General features: G+C 39.4%; 1 protein-coding gene across 3 annotated transcripts in view; it reads right to left on the reverse strand.

Annotated features, from left to right (window-relative positions):
• mef2d (myocyte enhancer factor 2d) overlaps nucleotides 1-23914 on the reverse strand; it is a 143139-nt gene extending 119225 nt beyond the window's left edge. For all 3 annotated transcript variants that reach the window (XM_034145862.1, XM_034145863.1, XM_034145860.1), the window contains exon 1: nucleotides 23680-23914. The gene's annotated coding sequence lies outside the window, so the exon portion shown is untranslated. The remainder of the gene's footprint in view (nucleotides 1-23679) is intronic.
• Nucleotides 23915-24375: the final 461 nt, after the last annotated feature.

Consider the following 24375-nt stretch of genomic DNA (forward strand, 5'->3'; position numbering starts at 1 on the left):
TCCTATTGTGACTCGACAGTCTGAATAAGCAGGGCAAGCTATTTTCAGAAGTATAATGCATCGAGAATAGGTATAACTAGGGCTGTGCGATTATGGCAAAAATCATAATCACGATTATTTTGGTCAATAATTGATATCACGATTATTAAATACGATTATTCATTGACTTTGAAAACATCCATTTATTGAACTTTAAAACAAATACAAATAATAATTTGAACAGTATCTTTTTAACTGTTGATTACCCTGAACGTGTAATTCAACTGAAAAACCAATACAAAAATTAATTAAATTATACATTTATATTTACATTTAAATAAATAATATCAAAATAATAAATACCAATAAACAAGATCAACAAATATTTTGGAGCGCACTTCAACAAGCTACTAAACATATGTAAATATGATAAATACAAATAAATTAGACTAAAATTAATTAGATCAAATATGTTGCAGTGCACGGTCACAACCAAGCAAAGCAAAATAATCGTTTTTTACGATTATGTTGTTTTCGTAATTGTGGCAGGCCAAAATCGTAATTGCGATTAAAATACGATTAATTGCACAGCCCTAGTTATAACTGTGTTAAAGTTAGGGGTTGCATTCCCTGTGTGACTCTTCCTAGAGCAAGGTGTTAACTGAACAAATGTTGATGAGCTAGTGATGCTAAAATGCTAGTTCCAATGGTGTTTATTCCGTCTTATCCAGTGAAAGCCTTTATCACAACCCGTAAAGCTCAAAATAAAATGGGTCCACCCACAGGATTGCAAAAACACTCACGATTGTTTTCATGAAACCATTAATTGTTTGGTCAAAAATGTAAAAAGATGTCCATCCATGTTACTCAAAGTCCAAGGTAATGTCTTTAAATGCCTTATCAGTCCAACAAACTAATATATTCCCTTTGATATATAACAGAAAGCAGAAAAAAGCTTAAATAGACAGTTTTACACTCAAATATGCCACGATTTTACATTATTGGGTTGTTTAAATCATGTTGGCCTTTTTTTGACACTAAGAACCACTCCCTCTGAGACAGGAACAGGCATCGTTGGTTTCTTTGACCGCAGTTTTAACATAACCACATCTGGTTACTTAGACCAAACCTCTGAGCCACAGTGGTGTTTCAGTGGTGTTGGAAAGCACAGATAAACCATGTCCTCCTGCCGATGAGGAGGCCGGAAAATGTAGTGTGCAAAACTTTTTGTAAAAACTGTGAGAAGATCAGATTCCAATAATGCTAATAAGTGTAGCTCATGTTTGACTTTATAAAGTATCCAAGAAATTGCAATACCTGAAATGTTGCTCAAGGAAAATTATAGTTCATTTCCGTCCGTCAATACAAGAAAAACCCTATCATCGGGTGGTTCAAACACTGTTTTACCGCCCTATTTCAGCTCAAATTGGTTTCAATAGCATGATCTGCAGACCAAGTTGTGTTGCTCATACTAAACAAACTTTAACCAAAGTAGTCGCAGATATAAAAGCAAACAGTCATTGGAAAGCACTGATAAACCATGTCCTTCTGCTGATAGGTGCCAGAAAACAGACCTTTTAATTTAGTTTTGGGAGCTGCTTAAACCATTAATAAATGTTATACAAATGCTCAGTAAAAGACCAGATTCTTTGTGGTTTTCAACTGTGTCACACTAAAAGCCCAATGATGCTGATTAGCAGTGGCGGCGCTAGGGGGTGGCTAATTGGGCTTTTCTTTTTTAAACGTATCGTGAGTAATGTGCAGTACCGGAGTCCAACAGAGAGGCAGCATCTGCGGGACAGTAGCCTGCGTACTGCGTAGCCTTCCCTGCCCTGAAGAAGAAGTGATACTTCGTTAGCGTGAAGAGTCTGCTTTATGCGCTCCGCAGTAGCCCCGCTGTGAGGCTGCACTAGCTCACCCCATCCCCCTCCCCACTCAACAACTTCAAAATTCTGGCTAAGCCCCGGATCTCCTACAATCATACATCCGCCACTGCTGATTAGCATATCCACTTTACTGTAATGTAGAGCTTTGTCTTTGATCCAATACATGTGATATCTGCTAGAATTGTTGGTCAAAGAACGAAGTGTTTCCACAATATGAAGTCCAGTGTTGCTCATGAGTGTAGGCACTTTCTCTATAGTAAGAAATGAATTTCTTTACATCTTGAATGGATCAAAACAATGCAATATCAGCTAGAACTGATGAAGGAAATATGTATTAATTAAAGAGTTAGACTAACCTAATAACGACATGTTTACTTGTTTATGATGCTATATTATAGGGCTGTTTGTACGGCATGATTTAAACAAAGACATTTACTTTTTGAGCTTTGCTATTTCAGCCAACGTTGGTTTCTTTTAGGCATGATTGCACACTTTGCATCACCAAGTTTGGTTGCTTAAACTAAACCAAACCTTAACCAAATTAGTGGCAAATAATAAAAAATGATCTACTTTCCGTTCCACATCAGAAGACCGTGATAAACCACGTCCTCCTGCTGATCGGGGCGTCAGAAAACAAACAGCCTCGTCTTTGTAATTTAGTCTGGAGAACTTTGTGTCAAACCATCAATACATGCTGTAAAAACTGCTCTGTTTCAGATCAGATTCTGTGTGGTTTCCTCCGATCATGCTAATGAGGGTGGAGCGAAAACCTTTTAACATATTCTTATCTCCCCCCCCCCCCCTCGTTTTGCCTTTCTTGAGAAAGCGGGATGACTCTTTCTGTGAGCCTGCGATGTGAACACCAGTTCAATAACATAAACAAGAATCCTCCAGAGGAAGGATGCAGTGTGTGTGTGTGTGTGTGTGTGTGTGTGTGTGTGTGTGTGTGTGTGTGTGTGTGTGTGTGTGTGTGTGTGTGTGTGTGTGTGTGTGTGTGTGTGTGTGTGTGTGTGTGTGTGTGTGGGTGGATGTCTGTGTGTGTGTGTGTGTTTTACATGGGAGTGTGTGTGGGCTGGAGAGGTGAGGACGAGTCAGCCATTGAACGGCATCAAATGAAAACGTTATCTAATGCCTGCGCTGACACGGCCCGCCACAAAACAAGTACACTCTTTATCGACTGAAAACACGGCTGTGCTTTTGCCCGCGAAAAAAAACACACTCCTCGAGAGCCGGGGTTTGTACATGAGAGGAGCAGAGAAATGGGTTAGAAAGAGCCATCAGGGTACTTTCTGAGCACACATTTAATGACTTCTAAGACCTTTTTAATAGCTACGAAAGAAAGGAACATTTTGTTTTCTGTGGCTGGAGAGACTCCGTGTTAACGTGTGATTACAGAAGCACACGGGCTACGGCTGCCTCTTTAGAGTTGAATATTAAACAAAGCTGTGCAAACTGCAGACATGTAATCGTACACACTTTAAAATCCACACAATTCAAGACGTTCTTGGTTTGATAGGTTGACAAAAATATGGAAAGTACCTTTTTTTTTTGGACATTTTATGATCAGACAATTAGTTGGATTGTTGATATTTCCAAGTGTTTGTGTTTAGTAGATTTTTGGGGATCCCAGGGAACCAAAGCCACGATTTCTGTATTCATGACGATGGATTTTGGATATCAAATCTCAACAAAAAAAATGTCAGGTCACATTCTTAGTCTTGTTAAATGTATCTGTTATATAAGTTGGTAAAAAGTAGTGTAAATAGTCATTTTGAGATATTAAATAAAGTATACTAGACACATTTTTTGAAATTCTTAGTTTATATGGAAACTAGAATCTTTTTTTTGGCTTTTGACCACATTTTAAGTTCTTCATCAGATTATGAGTTGCATTGTTGACGTTCAAAGCCAGTAATCGGGATGGTAAGACAATATGCTTAAAGATCTGTTTCCAAAGGTCGATATCTGAGCATCTCAGGAAACCAAAGCCACGATCTCTGTATTCATGACGATGGACTGTATCAAATCACATCACTTTTCTTTTGCTGACAGAAATGTGTCTGCAGCAATCTGCCAAATATTGAAAGTAAGCGTCAAATTGTCTTTCAGATTCTGAGTCCTGTTAGGTTTATCTGTTCTTGAAGTTGGTAGAAAGCTGTGGAAATTGTAATTTTTATGTATTAAATAAACACATTTCAAACAAGTTTCGATAATTGGATGTACAGTATTGTTGAGATTCAAAGCTGGAGATGGTAGAGTATTATTCTATAACAGAACGTCCACACGGCAGCGTCGCGTTGAAGCTTGCCGGTGGGCGTGTCTGGCGTGCGACCAACAACCAATCACATTAATCTCCCGCCCCGGACACACAAACACGCTGCCGTGTGGACGGGCCGTAAAGCTTCTGTTTCCAAGGTCAAAAATATGTATTTTTTTATAGATTTTTGATCATCTCGGGGAACCACAGCCATTTTTCGTGTACAAAAGTGGACTTTGGGTATCATGTCTCAACACTTTTCTTTATACCGACAGAAATGTGTCAAGAATTGAGAGTTTTTGTCAAATTTCAAGACAGATTCTTCGTCTCGTCAAACAAATCTGTTCCTATTTGTCTTTATTTTAAAGGAATAGCATACTGAGTGTAAGTTTTGGTTTTAATTCTGAAAATCAGGGATTATTGCCGACAAATTTCCCAAGTTTCAAATGACACCAATTCCTAGAGAGAGAGAGAGAGAGAGAGAGAGAGAGAGAGAGAGAGAGAGAGAGAGAGAGAGAGAGAGAGAGAGAGAGAGAGAGAGAGAGAATTTCTCCCGTGTTATTATCCCAAGTTAATGTAAACTTGAATAATGTACTTCATTTGAATGTAATAATTATGTTGGTTGTTGTTTGTGGAAGCTCCAGTGAATGAGCCCCATTAACTGAGTTTTAAACATCACTTTAAATGGAAGATCCCCATAGGCCCCGCCCACTCGATCGGATCGGCGATCGGTATCGGCCGATACTGATTCCGGTGATCGGCGATCGGCCCCAAAATTGATGATCGGAGCATCCCTAATTATTATATATACTTCCATAGTCAATTCCTATTAAAGCACAAACACTCACACACATGTACAGATACAGTGTAGGCCATGTGTTCATGCATGAACTCACATAAACACGCCTCGGGTCGCAGCACACACACACACAAACATAAGGAAGTGTGTGATGTGGAAAGTGGGAGGGGGAGAGAGGATTTTTCTATCTCCTCCTCCCCCTACTTGCATTACTTGAACATTTATGTAAATATATTTAACATAACTTTTTACTGTCATATCTTGTTTCAATAGTTATTTTATTTTTGCTGTATTATTATTTTGTGTGAATCCTGTTTTTCATTCTGACACTTTCTGTTGCTGCTATTAACGCCTGAATTTCCCCAAGGGGATAAATAAAGTTCCATCTCATCTTATCTCATCTCATCTCATCTTATCTTATCAACATCTTATCAACATTCTCTTGCAGTATTTTATCTCTTCTTTCTACTTTCAGGGGGAAATGTGTTGTCTGTCGATGCAAAATGATTGAAAGAGAAGGATGAAAGGAATATTAAAAAGGTTAGAAAACTGTCAAAATAACTATAATTTCACGGGAAGACTAGCGGTAGAGGAATGTGAGAATTTGGTTTGGGATATTTCCAAATATCTGGAACAAACACCCAGAAACCTGCAGGTCCGCTGCAACTCGGACTACTTTTAAATCCAGGCTGAAGACTTTTCTTTTTGCTTTGAATTGAACTATTCTCATCTCACACTGCACTGTAACTTGTATTCATGTCACTGGGTTATTCATGTTTTATTGTCTTTCATTTTTATAAAGCACTTTGAATTGACTTGTGTTGAAAAGTGCTATATAAATAAACTTGCCGTGCTAAAACCTTTGAATCTTGAATATTCCCCACTTTGATTAAATGGCTCTTCTACAACGGGGGAGGAACAGGAAAGAATGAATTCCTCCCCCCTTCCTGTACACACTCACACACACACACACACACACACTCACACACACACACACACTCTCTCTCTCTCCACTAAACTCAATGAGCCATGTGCAGATGGTCCCATAACACCCCCGCAGCTGTACGGGCGTAAAACGACGCCACGCCCCAATGAGGACGGGGTTGATCTACATTCAGATATTCAAATGAGGCAGTAACCTCGCCACATCGCTGAGAGGTGTGGGAGGAATCAGAGGGGAGGAGAGAGTTGAGGAGGGGGAGATGCAATGAATCAGAATCAGGTTTATTACCAGGTAGGTTCACACGTACGACAAATGCATTCATTAAAAGGTCTCCTATTATGCTATGTTTAGACATATATTATCCAAAACACGTCTCATTGTTTCTGATAGCAACGTTTCTGATTGGGCCGTGGGTCCACATGTCAGATATTACGTGATATCGGACGCAAATCTGGATCAGCTCCGTTGTTCCCCCGATTTCAGAGATTTGGGTACGGAGGAAAAGAGAGAGGGTTTTATTTTCTGACACTTGGTGAGTTCCCTGACACACCGGGCGGGGACACATATTCATGTAGAAAAGACATCAAAAGTGCATTTTGCATGATAGGTCCCCTTTAATGCACACAATATCTGTTTTCTTTTTTTACTACATTCTATTTCTATGTAAATACTGTTATATTTTACTATATTTTTTATTATATGTATGCAAATATGTATATACCTATATATACACAAAAGGGAGGTCAGGTACTCTTTAAAACAGCTGCTAGTTATGGGTACTTTTTACTTAAGTACATTTCAAAGCCCTCTTTACTTTTACTTGAGTAAAGAAGTTTAGTCAGTACTTCTACTTTCACCAGAGTATTTTTAAACACGAGTATCTGTACTTCTACTTGAGTAAAGAATATGTGTACTTTTGCCATCTCTGCCTAAAACCGCCCCTGAATGGATGGTGATGATGAAGATGATGATGATGATGAAGAGCAAGAAAATGCCTTGGATAAAAGGGAGGCAGTGTCGTGTTTCAGCTCCTGGCTCTGCTGTTGATATTTCAGCTGTGCCGAAGCAGCCCCTGCTCTCACGCCCTCGTAACCCCGTCAGTATGGTGGCACGGCACTTTGGAGCTGAAACACCCCCCCCCCCCCCCCCACACACCCTCTCTCACCGATCTGATATTTCCTCCTCGGTGTGATTGGCAGGAAGAGAAGCTGACAGAAGTCGCAGCTTCTCCTCCAAATCCAAATCTGGACCTCCTGGGTCTGAGTGGCACCGGATCGGATCCTTAAAAGGGCCGCACATAACACTTTTTATTTAACGCTCATAAAAGCATCGAGGTGACGATGTTAATCTCACGTCATTTCTGCGGGATGATCGTCATTAGTTTGGCATCGAAGAAACTAGGCTGAGCCAACACAAACAAAGAGTAATCAAGACGGGGAAGACAGCCAACAAGATGAGTTGTGTTTAAGCGTCGCTGCAGAGAAACCTGAAGGAACGCTGCGAACAAAATCTAAATGTGATGGAATTCAGGCAGGAGACAAGTATAACTAAAGAAGTGACATCTTTGTTTACTAGTGCATGTTTTTGGAGTAACAACGTGAACAAAATAAATGGTATCCCAATAGAAGGATGCGTTCGTAGACACTCTGAATGTCAGAGCGCACTCAACAGAAACTAGATAATACAAAGAAAATAGGTACAAAATTGAGGTTATTTTGACTGATATTGCGATATTATCACGATGATCATTTATTACAATTATTAATATTATACTTTTTTTTTATATTATTATTATCATTATTTTGAATTATTTAAAATTATAAATTATTTTTAAAATGTAATAAAATGATATTCATGGAAACAAAATAAGGATTTCTTTTTTGTTAACATTCATTAATTGAAAATTGAACATGAAAAAAAATGTTTGTCGAGCTACAATTTAGAGTGCAGTTTTCTATTAATCTTTTTCAATTAACATAAAAATTCCCAGAGTGCAGATGATCCCAGGTGTTTATGGTAAAAGCAGTGAATTGTGCACGTCTAATTGATGCACTAAACTGTCTCACTGATGTTCGATAGAAACACAGATCCCGCCCTAGTTTTGATATCAGTGTCGTAACAGTGACCACCGCGGTGTGTGTGTGTGTGTGTGTGTGTGTGTGTGTGTGTGTGTGTGTGTGTGTGTGTGTGTGTGTGTGTGTGTGTGTGTGTGAAACATTTCATAACTCAACATCTCATAACACAGCTGGAATCAGAGGTTGCTGATGTTGCTAGAGACCCTGTAAGAGCAGCACAAAGCAGGAGGATTACCGGGAGTCAGAATCAGTGACAGACTGCATTATATTATAAATTCACATTCAGCCTGGATTAAAGACTCTTCTGACCGAACACTGACAGTCCGCTGCAGGTCCATTGTTGCCAAAAAAGCTCCAAGTGTAAAGGATAAAGGGAAAAAGAAGCGAGCGGAAAACCAGCAGAAGAAGTTTGGACGAGGATCAAGGAGCGCTGCACACCTACAAGACTGTAGGAAGATGCAAGAGAGAAGACATCTGTTTTAGGAAAGTGTTTCTCCACACGATGCATCATTCTGCGCTGAGAGAACACGGCTCTCTGCCTCCAGAAACACAAAAGGTTTCATAATCAAAAGGTCTTCTGCTGACTGCATAGACGCTCAAACTGTACGTTGCTTTTACCAGATGTCGTTTTTTAAAAGGAACAAAGTGAAGGATGCTCTCACTGCTGGCCTTCAAGCTGTGATCTAAATCGCTTCTCAAATCTGACTTTGGGTGCGTTCGTTTATCCAATCTGACGCTCTATAACTCAAATTAGAGCGTTGATGTTCTAATAAACAGAGCGCTGTATTAAAGGGCTGCAGAATGAATCAACATTTCATTTAAATCACAACACAGTAAGCGCACCATAAGATATGTGATTTATCTCAATTAAGTATTGTGGAGCCCCGGCCTACAAATGGTATTCTACAACTTAAAGAGTCCTCTCCTGCTGATGTTCAGGTGTATATCAGTATGTAGTGTCTCTACTTTAAAGAGTCCTCTCCTGCTGATGTTCAGGTGTATATCAGTATGTAGTGTCTCTACTTTAAAGAGTCCTCTCTTGCTGATGTTCAGGTGTATATCAGTATGTAGTGTCTCTACTTTAAAGAGTGCTCTCCAGCTGATGTTCAGGTGTATATCAGTATGTAGTGTCTCTACTTTAAAGAGTCCTCTCCTGCTGATGTTCAGGTGTATATCAGTATGTAGTGTCTCTACTTTAAAGAGTCCTCTCCTGCTGATGTTCAGGTGTATATCAGTATGTATTGTCTCTACTTTAAAGAGTCCTCTCCTGCTGATGTTCAGGTGTATATCAGTATGTAGTGTCTCTACTTTAAAGAGTCCTCTCCTGCTGATGTTCAGGTGTATATCAGTATGTAGTGTCTCTACTTTAAAGAGTCCTCTCCTGCTGATGTTCAGGTGTATATCAGTATGTAGTGTCTCTACTTTAAAGAGTCCTCTCCTGCTGATGTTCAGGTGTATATCAGTATGTAGTGTCTCTACTTTAAAGAGTCCTCTCCTGCTGATGTTCATGTGTATATCAGTATGTAGTGTCTCTACTTTAAAGAGTCCTCTCCTGCTGATGTTCAGGTGTATATCAGTATGTAGTGTCTCTACTTTAAAGAGTCCTCTCCTGCTGATGTTCAGGTGTATATCAGTATGTAGTGTCTCTACTTTAAAGAGTCCTCTCCTGCTGATGTTCAGGCGTATATCAGTATGTAGTGTCTCTACTTTAAAGAGTCCTCTCCTGCTGATGTTCAGGTGTATATCAGTATGTAGTGTCTCAGTTATGTGTATAATGCACATATATATGTATATGCAGTACAAATATCGTAGGACTTGTACTCATAGTAGAGAAACTTCCAGAAAGACCAGCCTGTCTGACCCTTATACTGTCAGTGCCTCTTTTCACTCTCTGTTCGAAAGCTCCAAGACTATTGAGAAAAGTAATAGAATTTTAAATAAAAGGCAGAATTGCTGAAGGTTGCCAGAAGCTGAACTAAATGGATTCGGATTGAATTTAAGTGGATTTTGACACCACAGCCCAGTGAAGGTCGAGGCAGCCCAGTGTTTGAGCGAAACGCCGCTCAGCTCCTGGTATTTAAGGTTAATCCTGCAAATTGTGTTGGGTTTAAGTTGCATTTAACCTACATGGAAGCTGTAGGTTGTGTCTTGATCCCAGGAGCAGTGTCCTCTGATCCCACCACAAACACGATATACACAATGTCCATTTGGCTAGCTTTGCATCAGATAACCTCTTTGGTAAGTAAAGAAAAAAAATGCAACTTAATCTGGATAAAGTGCTGCGGCGAAATGCTCAGACTGCAAAAAGGGGAAGAGATCACAAAACAGGCAGCCGGAGATGAAATGTAAGAGTCCGACAGATTCATTAATCCCTGATCAAAATAAATGTTTCAGTGTTTTCATTTGCTCATCTGTTTTATACCTCGTAGCCAGAATGAGGTCAGCACAGATTTCCTTTTTGGCTCCAAAGCTGGTTATTTCTAGCAATTTCCACCGAGGCGGACCGGGTATATTTAGTGCCTTGAACAGGATATTTATAGAAGAAAAAAAAAAGAAAATCAACAACTGAGAAGGGATTTACCACACAGGTTATTTCTTTATTTAGTTCGTTTGTGTAACAGATCTTCATAGAAGGATTGCAGTGAACGGTGTGTAGAGACCTGATGAGCCGTGAGACTAAACACACAACTTGGACATTATTCCTCGATTAAATCATCTGAAGTCTGAATATATTAGTGTGTGTGTATGTGTATGTGTATGTGTATGTGTATGTGTATGTGTATGTGTGTATGTGTATGTGTATGTGTATGTGTATGTGTGCATGTGTATGTGTATGTGTGCATGTGTATGTGTGTGTGTATGTGTATGTGTATGTGTATGTGTATGTGTGTGTGTATGTGTATGTGTATGTGTGTGTGTGTGTGTATGTGTATGTGTGTATGTGTATGTGTGTGTGTGTATGTGTATGTGTATGTGTATGTGTGTGTGTGTGTGTATGTGTATGTGTGTATGTGTATGTGTGTGTGTGTATGTGTATGTGTATGTGTGTGTGTGTGTGAATAAGTTCAGCATCTGGTGGAGTTTGTTGTTCTATGAAATGAAGCAAGGGGAAGAACTATGATCACGTTATGAGGACATATCGTCGCCCCCTTTATATATATCACCGTCTTGCAATCAACTTGTATCTAAATCCAATTATATTAGTGTTTTCACCTTTTAATATAGATGTTATGTATCTGAATTTCATTTATTTTAAATCTAAAAAACCTATGTATTTTTACTTAATTTGTTTTTAATTGTATCATTATTATTATTGTTTAAAATGTTTTTATTATTTCATTCACGTATATAGAAAGGAATATTTATTTATTATTATTATTATTATTAATTAATGTATTATTGTTTTTTTTATTACTTTTATATATTCTTATTATTTTTCTTCATTTATTACAAAAATGCACTTATTTTCCTTTTGTGTTACTTAGACTGCCTGTAAAGAACACTGTTTGTATTGTAAAGCAAATGGACAACTAAGTCAATAAAGAAAAAGTGAGAAATAAAGAAAAGTCAGCATCTAGCTCAAGGGCCTTTTGTCCGAACACTCAGAAGCAATCGTGTGACCTTTCAGATTACAAGACAGTCTCTTTAAAGTCCAAGCTGCCCTACTTCCCCAGAATCCATCTTCTGCTGCTCCGTTTCTCAGCGAGATGAATGAAAAGTCTAAAGTAAACCACGGAGGGTTGGCCATGATTTAGGCCAGGGTGACATTCACAGCAAACTCTCACAAACAGGAATTTGGGATCCGGCGTTCCCTTTTAGCTCGGAGTACTGAAAGCTGAGAGCTGCAGCCGCTACTCGTCCAGAAAACCACAAAATATCAGGTTCATTTCGTGGCATTACAACTACTCAATGTTTCAACTCATGTTTCACTGTAACACAGATAAACATGATCACGTTTGGGAGAAAAAATGACCTTCTTAGGGGTCTTTTTGACCAAATGGTCCAAGGAGTTTAACCTAAAGTATTCAGGAAGAAGCCTGTTTGAGTTTCAACCAAACTCTTAGACCCCTTTCTCATTGGGGGAACCCTAACCCAAGACATTGTTATTAAAGAATTAACACTATAGTCAGTTTGGATAAAATGTTGGCGTTTTTTGAGGCAGGGTTCTTGTTTACGGACTAAACTTCATAGCTCTCCTCGACCTTGACTTATCAATTAGTTAATTCAAACAAGTACATTTACAGCTATGTAAAAGTGAGTTTTTGCATAAGAAGACGTGCAAAGAATTTCGGGAAGTTTGTGTTTCCAACCCACTCATAGACCCCTTTCCATTGAGGGAACCCTAAATATGACCCTAAAGCATTTGTCTTAAAATGACAACTAAAGCCACTTTGAATAATATATTTTAATTAAGAGTAAAGCTAACCCTAACCCTAACCCATCAATCCATCTTCAACCAATTATCCAGCAATTACAATTATAGCCACTTAAAATTATGGGAATATTCTTGTAATGCATTCAGACAAAATGTAAGATTTTTAGAAATGCAGCTGACCTTGACATAAGAAATTATTTATCAATTAACTCATTTTGGGGATTCAAACTACAGATTTGTAAAAAATCTCTTAGTCAAATAAGACAAAAAGAACAAATGATTGACTGATCGAATTTGGTTGGAAGTCCTTTTTAGCTTCATGTCTTGAATACATTTTGTTTTGGTAAAATCGACTTAATTCCAGTATCATAATAGCATTTATATTGAGACATTTGAGCGATATTAGCTGCCTCAATTACCCTTTTGGTCCGTTTTGAGATCTACCAATTCCACCCCGGTCGTTCCAGGACATTTTGAGGCGCTCAAGAACTGAAGTCTGACCTTCGATGCCCTAAAGAAATAAAAATAGACAACAGGAAAAACATTTCTGAGTTCCGAAAAATGTTTCTGTGTGCCTGGAAAAGTCAAAGGGGACTAAAGGATATTTCTGTTGTTAAAGGGTCAGAAGAGTGACGGATGGTTGTGTTTTCAGAACAAAGCTTACGATGACTGGAATTTAAAATACAATTTAAAAGGAAGGTTTTAGAATGTCTTAATTCAAACATCTTATGATTATATGTGAGAAACTCCATCTACAATTTTAAAAAAAGACATGAAAGTGAAGCCCAATTTGTGATTCTATTAAATCTCAAAGTCATCTTAAGAGCTCTGCTTCTAAAACATTAATGCGGATTGAATCATCTGTGTTTGTTAAATATTGAATGGGGAATTTAACGTGTCAAAAGAGTAATAGCAGACATCTTATTGACCTCTTAGAAAGTGATAACTCTGAGCTGAGATTTCAGTTCATTGCAGCATCAAGACCCCCCCCAGGAGGATCTCTAATGATCGTCTCAAATAATTAGGAAGCTGAATATCGAACAAAAAACTCAACAAAAACATACCAGAGGCTGACTCCCTTTCAGATCCTTTATTTAAATAAACTCAGTGACTCTCTCAGGGGACGGATGACTTAAACACATCCCCAATTACACTAAATTATTTGTTTGCACTAACTGCTCTTAAGACTTAAGCATTCATTTCCTCCAAAGCATCAAACAAGTATAAATCTGCTAGAAAATCTGGTTCAAAGCGGAGATCTACAAGACGTCACCTGTCAATCAAAGTGTGGGCGGATGTCATATTTTGGGATTGTCTTTTGATGAAGTTTAGGTTTCTGTAATTGGGGCTCATTTTTCTTAGTGTCTCCAACCACAGAGACGACGCTACATGCGCTTCTTCTTCTTTTGTTTTATTTCAAACACACCACAAATATAAAACACGTCACTGCTTGCCTGCAGACAGTCTCCCAAAAAACATCTACGTTTTAGATCTTTTTATATATATATATATATATATATATATATATATATATATATATATATATATATATAAAAGTGCTAAAAAGGATCTCAGAAAGTATATAGAGTGATATGACGATTCAGATTTTTGTATCAACAGTCAGAGAAATCAACAGAAGAAGACAGACAGGAAGTAAACACTAAAGGGAACAGCAGAAGAAGACAGACAGGAAGTAAACACTAAAGGGAACAGCAGAAGAAGACAGACAGGAAGTAAACACTAAAGGGAACAGCAGAAGAAGACAGGCAGGAAGTAAACACTAAAGGGAACAGAGACAGACAGGAAGTAAACACTAAAGGGAACAGCAGAAGAAGACAGACAGGAAGTAAACACTAAAGGGAACAGAAAGAGACAGACAGGAAGTAAACACTAAAGGAAACAGAAAGAGACAGACAGGAAGTAAACACTAAAGGGAACAGAGACAGACAGGAAGTAAACACTAAAGGGAACAGCAGAAGAAGACAGACAGGAAGTAAACACTAAAGGGAACAGAAAGAGACAGACAGGAAGTAAACACTAAAGGAAACAGAAAGAGACAGACAGGAAGTAAACACTAAAGGGAACAGCCGAAGTGGACACACACAAAAAACCCACAACATTCAGACTTCCAGAACTGACCACCACCTCTTCCTTCTTCTCCTCCGTGTACTCATTAGCTTAATTTATGTTTAACCCGTAGATTGGCAGCTGATGGCTCAATTAAGAGCTTGCTGGAGGACAGGATTAGTGTAAGGCGGAGTGTTGCCCTACGGCCGAGGCCCCTCTGAACCATAATCCTTCACTTGGGCCCCGAGGGTCAAAACCGGGAGGACATGTTGGCAAACAGCTCCAAATAAGCTACAGGGAAACAATCCAACCATGCAAGTACAACAGGGATCTTATGAAGGGCTGCAGCAAAGGGTTTTTTCTTAGTTTAAATTAATCTTGTGATTGTTTTCTTGACATATCTGTAAAGAAATTGCTTGGCTGGTCTATAAAATGTTGATAAATTATGAAAAAAGTCAAGCCTGCTCTCTAAAAGTCAACAAGCTGTCTTCTAGTTTTTTTTTTATTTGCCTATTATTCAAATTGTCAGTATTGTATTTGTATGTAGTGTCTCTACTGTGACATGTCTCCATGCTTTAAAGGTGCGGTAGGTAAGTTTGAGAAACCGGCTCGAGATCGCTAGAATTTGAAAATACACAACCGGAGAAAATCTGCCACTTCCTTACAGAGCCCCTCCTCCAACACACACGAACGCGCACATGACCAATGAGGGCACGAGATAAGTTTGTGCCCAGATGGAAGGCTGACAGGCAGGTAGGCCATCCAGTTATTTTAGCCGGGCCGGCTAAAATGATTGGTCGTGCTTTTTACAGTACTACGGCTTCCACAGATGACATTTTTTTATGGATTTTTTGTCAAAGCACTTCAGATATTCATTGCTATCGGGATGTTAAGAGCATTCCATGGAATATAACAACAAGTGTATCTCGAGCCGGTTTCTCAAACTTACCTACCCCACCTTTAATGTTCAGAAAGCGCTTTATTTTTCTAGACTTTGCAGACCATTAACAATATAACACACTACAGGAAAGAGAACAACACCAAAAGCATAATAGGGCCTCTTTAAACATCACCTAAAACAAAGACAACCAGCTCATTTTCAGCATTTCTGCTTCAAAATGATAGATTGTCAACTAAGCATGTTAGGTCGTAAAAACAGCAAACACAGTACCCAAGGTTTGGTACGAATACATTTGTTGAGGCCCTGGTTGGAAGAAAATACTTTTACATCTTTTACAATAAGCCATCACTAGCAAATGTATGAATGCTTTGTTAGTACTAAGCAACCGTGTATTGACTATCACCTAAATACAAATAAAAAGTGCGAAAAATCCGATCCATAGCAGGAAATATAAAAATAAGAAATTAAAAAGATTATGAATCTGATTAAAAATTCAATGGCAGCTGTTGGTACTTCACAGGTTTTGGTATTTTGGTTCAGTACTATGTGGAAAAGCACTGTAGGGGTTTTCAACGTTGGAGCACATTTTGGATATTGCTTGGTGCTTTTAGAAAAGGGCCGACTGATGGCAAAATCGTCTCAGACCAAATGACTGATAAGTGATAAAGGCCACCATGAAATAACCCCGAACCGAGGGGCTTCACCATTATGTTGTTTCATGTAGTTTTATGTTGGACTGAGGTGGGTATTGACATTTAATAGAGCGGGTTGTTATGCTTTGCAAGCCTAGAAATCGACCCGAGAGCTAACCACAGTCTGGACAGTTTTATTCTCCAAGTGTTCCCAGCTGGTGTGAGAGTAAATGCTGGTGAATTACAGCAGAGCAACAACAGGCAAGAAATACAGAAATAACACGCGTTCAATTCTCCCCGCTGTCTCAATGTGCCAAAAGGTTGTAGTCCCTTAGACATCAGAAAACCAGAGCAACATTCAGTAAACTGCAAAGCACACCAAAAGTATACCGACCAAATGATGAATTGATTGAGCCAGGATACTTTTTCTTGACCTTGGAAATAGAAACATGACAATCTTTCTTTCCAGAGCTTTCAGCCACTGATCATGGCTTTCATCAACCTTCGGAGTTTGAATGCTGAGAACTGTACAACCAACGAGCAAGAACAAAATTGGAAAACACGAAAAAGAAGATAAAAAGGTACAATAGTGTATGCATCAGTGAAAGAACTATGCATCTTATAAACTACGGCGTCTTGATGCCTCTGGAAACTCCAGAAAAAATGTATTCAACAACTGCAAGACTTATTTCTCTCCAGAAACACATTTCGGAGATAGATGAGCATGTACCAAATATCGCCGAATATATGGTAAGTTTGCCTTGAACATAATGACTAATGATCAGAATCTTTTTCTGGATTGGATTTTCACTTCCTAAAACTCATCGTTGAACTCTATTGTTTCGACACTAGTGAAAACAGATTATCTATATAATAACTAGAGTGTCCCAAACAGCTGTCACAGCCACATATTGAAAATGTTCCACCATTAAAAACATACACTTTCATCTCTGAGAATTACTCCAAGTGCTGAACACGAGCAACTTGCCAATTGTGAGTCATGTGACTTTTTTACGGACAAGATTTGCTTTGGTGGGCATGTGGAACTGAAAATGAATAAAAATCCCAAAACTGTGGACGTTTCCACTCCAGTTTGGGCCAAAGAAAACAAACAGTAGGTGTGGACAGCAGACCTGGTTGTTCCTCCACCCTGTGTGATGCTTCTCTGGCACAGAAAGGGAGGCCATTTTGAAAAAAGAAAAAGAAAAATCACAGCAGGAGGCGGAGAGTGGACTGTGAAGAGAGGCTAGTTTCTGCTACTTCCCACATTAAGTGGCTGATGGTCTCCTCTTTGTACGAGAAAACACCTTTGGCTTTAAGGGACACTACAGGGAAGGGAAAACCCCCAAAAGCATAATAGGGCCTCTTTAAACATCACCAAAAACAAGGAAAAAACTGCTGGTTTTGAGCTTCAAAATGATAGATTTTCCTATATATATATATTCATGTTGCTCTGTTGGACGAGCCTGTGACTTAATTTGTCATTGCCATATCTACACTGTAGCTACTGTGCACATGACAATAAAGCCTTGAAACTTGAATCAACTCAGCATTTCAGGTTGTAAAAACAACACCCTAAGTTTGGTACAAATAGAAGGCCTTGGTTGAAAGATTTTTTTTTTTACAACTTATAAAATAAACCATACTTAGCAAATGCATGATTATGTGTTATGTCAAAGCAACCGTGTATATAACATCACATAAAAAAAGGAGAGTGGATTGTGAGGAGAAGCTATAGCTGCGGCTATACTTCCCACATTAAGTGGCTGATGGTCTCCTCTTTGTACGAGAAAACACCTTTGGCTTTAAGTTCCATTAGCAGAGAGGCAGGGAGGACATTTCTTCTGCCCTGCCATGATTGAATCCCAGCCATAACAGCAGAAGGCACGAGGCCTGCTGCGCCGCTGAGTTCTTCCTGTTCTCTTCGCTCAGCGTGGGAACAGCCACGGACTAAATCTGCCCTGGAATCAGCTCACAATAGAGGGCCACGAAAGGCAACAAGACAGAGCAGGTAGTAATTGGTCCTTTCTGCAAAAAAAAAGGCTTTGAAACCGTCTGAAAAAAGGAGCTCGGTTTGTGGGGTGAGAGTTTCAGTTTGACAGCGGTGGAAGTGTCTGACATTGGCTTACAAGAGGGGTCTTTTGAGCAGGGGTCAGCACACAGGAAACACATGAAGCTAATCCACTGTACGAGGCTGAGGGTTTAAAAAGGCAAGCCAAATCAATGAGGTGGCGATGGACCTCCACAACACAGAGGATCGGAGCAGCTCACCTCCATTTAGCCTTAATAATCACCTACTTCCTGTCTGGCACTACTTCAACATCAGCAGCCAAATGCTTTTAAACCGTGCAATTCAGCATTTATATAGATACATCAATATATATGCTATATTACATTACATATCACTCGTTAGACGCTTTTATCCAAAGCGACTTACATACATTCAGTACTGTGGACAATCATCACAGGAGCAATTTGGGGTGAAGTGTCTCAGGGACACAACGACATGCTGACTGCAGTGGGACTCAAACTTGCTACCCCCTAATTCGAAGTCCAGCACACTACCCACTGAGCCACAGCCTCCCTATATATCGTAGTGCAGTGTGCACCGGAGCGCTTGTTACAGTTGTGTGTTTTGAGCTTCATGCAGTGTTTGTTTAGCATCGTTTGCTTTCTGCAGCTTTTAGTAAACGCTGCGCATGTTTCGTCAAGTTGCTGAATGTTTTCTAAAAATGTGTTTAAAAGTTAATGAAGCTGTTGCATCCCTCTGCATGTGTTTTGGCACATTTGTGTTTTTACATTTGCATTCTTTTCCAAAGTGCAGTGCGTTTATCTTGATGGAAATGTTTTGTAGTCGTTGTAGCACATTTGCCGGGGTCGGCTATCGTCAAAATGTAATGGATTATGTAAGAAAAAAAAACAGGGAGTATAACATAAAAACAATTGTTGGCTGCATCCTGAACACCGGTGATAACACAGGTGGTATTATCGAAGTCAACTTTATTGTCAATCTTTCAGTTTGTGTGTACAGACAGAGAGATCGAAATACCGTTTCCCACAATCCAGAAGAACACAAAATACAAATATATATAAAAATATGTATATACATATATATATACACAATCAACAGATATCCAGGTATACGTGCTAAAAGACCGCAGATTCAACTGTATCCTGCTGTCAGAATCAGAATCAGGTTTATTACCAGGTAGGTTGACACGTACGAGGAATTTCATCTTTTCTCGATTACTATTTACCTCTTTTGTGTATTTGTTTGTTGCAGGTAGACCATCCAGTTATTTTAGCCGGGCCGGCTCATATGATTGGTCGGGCTTTTTACAGCGCCACGGCTTCCACAGATAACATTTTTTTATGTATTTAATTTCAAAGCATTTAATGTATTCATTGCTATCGGGATGTTAAGAGCATTCCATGGAATATAACAAAAAGTGTTTCTGAAGTGAATTACCTACCCCACCTTTAAGTAGATTATTTGTTTATATATATAATTGATAAGTCAGTAATATTTTTGTTTATCAATTTGACAGTCCTTAAAGTGGACCTATCATGCTATATTTGAATAATATAGTGTAGGACCATACCTATATAAGGCATATTTATACTTTTTTTTTTGCTCAATTTGACAATTTCTAGCTCTGGGCAGATTCAGTGAGAACAGCACCACCTACAGGCCTGGCATATGTACTACAGCTTCTCCAGCGCTATATAATATAGCAGTATTTACAAAGAAAAAGAATGGAATAAAATATGTGCAGTAATAAAAAAAGCAGGTATTGTGTACGTTAATGTAATGCAGACGCTCTCTGTAACATCTGGAGAGACCGCGGCTGTGTTGGACTTCAACAGGAAGTTGCAGCTGGAGAGAATGATTGTACTTCCTCAAATTAACAGCAGTGAGGAGCGAGAGGAGGGGGTGTTGGTGGCTTATTCCCCCCCCCACCCCCCCACCCCACCCCACCTCCCTGCTTTGTTTTGACTGAAGCTAACAGAGCACACGATGGAGCACATGGCTGAGGAAAAAAACCACTGGAAATGATATTGGATGGATGTTCAGAAGAATTAAGATTACTCTCACTATAAAAAGAAGTGTCCCCTTAAAGTTTTGTCCTGGCGGGGAGCTTTACTCAGCCTGCAGTTACGCTTCTCAGGAACACAAAAGCCCATTACTGGAGCTGAGCCCACCACTTATCTGCAGCCTGTAAGCCCCTTTCCACGGAACAAGTCCAGCTACATTATATTCTCCAATTTATGGATTGTGTTCCCTGTGTGAGGACACGAGTGGCCTTTGGGAGACTTAAAGGAGAGACTCTGCAGCATGGGTGTGATGTGAGCAGGGGGGCATCTTCAACTGAAGTGCAACATCAACATTTCTTCCATCCTGCTAAGATGCAGCAGCTAATGGAGATGATGATGATAGTGGTACAGGCATTATATAGAGCGGTGTGGGGAGGACCTATATTTTTCAGGCAGACACAGAAGTTAGATTTTCAATTAGATTTTGGAATATTGCAAAAAATAAGATCTGTTATGTTACTTGAAGGTTTGTTCAGCAGGTTAATCTCCACATATTAACACCACATTATGATTTTTGAAGTAAAAAACTAATGTTGGGCTATAAAGGAACTACAGCACGGTCACATGACTTCACGTCACCATCGCTAAGCTAAAGGAGGCTAATGTTGGGCTATAAAGGAACTACAGCACGGTCACATGACTTCACGTCACCACCGCTAAGCTAAAGGCGGCTAATGTTGGGCTATAAAGGAACTACAGCACGGTCACATGACTCCACGTCACCACCGCTAAGCTAAAGGTGGCTAATGTTGGGCTATAAAGGAACTACAGCACGGTCACATGACTTCACGTCACCACCGCTAAGCTAAAGGTGGCTAATGTTGGGCTATAAAGGAACTACAGCACGGTCACATTACTTCACGTCACCACCGCTAAGCTAAAGGTGGCTAATGTTGGGCTATAAAGTTACTACAGCACGGTCACATGACTTCACGTCACCACCGCTAAACTAAAGACGGCTAATATTGGGCTATAAAGGAACTACAGCACGGTCACATGACTTCACGTCACCACCGCTAAGCTAAAGGTGGCTAATGTCTCATTTAGACACTTGTTAGCAACCTCCGTTTTTAAACTCACCAGTGGGGTATTTACTGACGTATTTCATGTCTTAGAATAATATTCTCTTCAGCTTATATTAACCACAGACCTTATTTCAGGATAACAACCAAAAACACATTCAAATAAACCATTGACTTCCAGACGAGGGGACACGATGTGCTAAATTGCTGACTCATTTCCACATTTTAGGACTCATTCCTGCATCGTTTCTGAAATTGTTTTGGGACGTTGTAGCTTGTTTGCATCGGCCACGTAGAATAGAAATGCATAAATATATAGTAAAATAGGAGCTTATTCTGGGATGTAGGTGAAGGTAAGTCTCTTTGCGTAGGAACACAACGGCCCCCATATCATGTTTTAAACTTCTTTGGAGGGAAAGCCTTTACATTTATATAAGATTTCTTTTTAGCTGTGTATTATTGAAAATGTCTTCCATCCAGAGAGAGCGGGAAGGTTGGTGATTTCCAACTTATAAGTATTAGACATCCAACCAATGATGCAACCACTCGTCTGAAAACAAGCCTCTCCGGTTTGTTGTCCTGTTTACACCTGCGTGTCTTTATTACCGGTCTTATCGTGCACTCGTCTGGTTCCACTGAGCCTCCTCCTGCCAAACACTCTAATCTGATCTGCACCTTTATCTGGACCGTCTCCCTCGGGATCCTCTGACACCTTTTTGGCAACTTCACCTGCAAGCATGCTGAATCGCTCATCTGTCCTCCACTGCACTACAGAATTATGTCCTATATATATATATAACACTGACCAGGCTTGGAGAGAAACGGATTACATGTAACGGGATTACGTAATCAGGATACAAAAAGAAAAAGGTAACTGTATTCCCTTAGAGTGACATAAAAACAAAAAGGTCCATGTTGTGTTCCTAGAGTCCAAGGCGAATGTTTACGGGTTTGAAAGTGAATATAAAGAAAAATAAAGCTTTGATTGTGTAAGAAAAACTACATTCTGTTTTTGACGTTCTAACACCAAAGAAATCATGCACTGCTTCGAGGGTATTCTAGTAAATTCAATATATGTTATGTCTTATTATAATATGTGGGTTATCCAGTGCTGGACAGACAAAAAAAGGGAACTTTTAATGAGAATTTCTCACAATTTTCTTACATTTTACAGTAAAATGTACGGTGGCCGCCAGGTTCAAACGTGCCACAACGGCCCAAAACATTTCCATTAGCAGTAACGTGCTGCACTTTTGAAAACGATGCAAATATAGAGACACAAATATGCCAAAACACATGCAGCGTTTCATGCATAAAGGAATCATGTGATCACATTGTTGAAATAAGCCAAATAACACTTACATTTTAGGTACGTTTTTCAACAACAGTGACCAACTTTATAATCCCCCGAACGTCAAGGCTGTTTTCCCTTACAGCTATATACAATGTAATCAGATTACTGTTACACTAGTTTAAAATATAAGGAGGACATATTTTGTATCCTGAATATCTTGGTTTTTCTTTTCTAATGTCACATTACAAAACAATATATTTGCATTGAAGTTGATATTTAGGAAATCCAAAAGTAACGCAAAGTAATCAGGTTACATTACTTTTATATTATGATACTCAGCTGAAGTTACTGATTACTTTTCCCTGCAGGTAACTAGTAATTGTAACGTAATACATGTTTAAAGTAATACATATCCTCATTATCTGGATGCCTTTTAATCCCAGTCACCTGTCTCTGCAAGATCCTGCCTAAACAACAATGTGGAGAAACTGACACAGAGAACATGTCCTCTTCCCAAACACAGAAGAAATCAGAGCTGCCCTGACGTCTTTATTTTTGGGTTATTGATGCCATCATTACTAGACTGATTCCAAGAGCAAAATGGTTTCCGGGTTGGAGGAGGAAATTAGAAGTTTGATGGCACTCTCTCCCGGGAGAAAAGCAATTACGCACAGCACTGAGAGCACAATCGTCGGAAATGGGCTCATTGAAGAGACACAAGATGATTCGTCAGGCACAATAGCTCTGAGGATGAGAGGAAACACATCCACTCTGCTTGTTTTATATAACAACAACAAAAAAGATACATTTTACCAATCACAGCAGTTTTATTGACAACCCTGTATCTGCCCACTTTTCCTCTGCGATGTAAACCTGTCATTTAACGCGTAAACCAAATTGATGGCGCGATAAAGTTGTCAATAACCTGGACGTGCTTTTCTCAGAGATGAAATCCATTTGCAGGAATGAAGAGAAATCGCGTTAAAGCCCGGCTGACACTTGTCGTAAATCGTTCCTGACAGCTCCCTAATGGAGTGTTATTACTGTTGCGCACACGGCACCAAGCAGAGGGTTCGCGAGGGGGTGTTTTCAGGAGGGAAACAGGGGGAAGAAAGCTTCAACTGCAATACTGAGGATAACTTAGCAAACTGCATGAAGCAAAGCGTGTCCTTGAAGCAAAACACAGCGCGAGACTGAGGTTTTTCTCCATACAAAGCGTCCAAAACTACCAGATGGCCACTCCGAGACGAAACAACATGCACGAATCTGCACATCTGGACACACACACACAGCTGTCAGAGCCGCACAAACACAGGAAGAGAAACACAAATGTAGCTGAAATGCGAACACTTACCCGAGCACTGTATCCACATCTGTTTTGACGAGACCTCAAACGTCACACTTTGCGTTGCATTCACGTACAGCAAAGGTTTCGCCGAAGAAGAAGAGTAGAAAACTCTCCGCCGAGCGACCAATTTCAAACAATTCTCCCCTACTTGATGTACAAGGTAACTATTTAGTTATGGCAAATGGTGCCCTAATCTAGCCTGAGTGGCATTGCTTTATGATTGACAGCCGCTCGGGCCAATGGGAGCGAGCTGCTGGCGCCGCTTCGACCAATCAGATCGGTAGCGCGGAGTTAGAGGAAGGTGAGCTGTGAAGTAGGAAGGGCTGCTGGCGACATCATGTGTTAAGAGTTGATATCCCTCCGCCTGTCATGTTGTGAGAGCAAGGCGGCACTTTCATTGCTTTTTACTTAAATATTATCATACAAATCAGAGTTTACAGATAACATGGTTCATTATATATGTGTCAGTGTCATAAAAATACATATCAAGTTATTATTTTTTTAATTGTGTCATTTTAATATATGTTTTTGGAGTCAAAATTAGCCTACAACAAATATAAATGAGGGAATGTCATCATGTATGTATATGAGGAATTTTACTTAAATTAACTTAATGTAGTTATTGATCACACGTTGTATTGTAATTGGTGTATGTTTGTTTTCAATGTTATTATGTATAACTCATGTGCAATGCCTTGTTTA

The sequence above is a fragment of the Trematomus bernacchii genome, unplaced genomic scaffold, assembly GCF_902827165.1.
Source record: "Trematomus bernacchii unplaced genomic scaffold, fTreBer1.1, whole genome shotgun sequence".
Classification (NCBI taxonomy): Eukaryota; Metazoa; Chordata; class Actinopteri; order Perciformes; family Nototheniidae; genus Trematomus; species Trematomus bernacchii.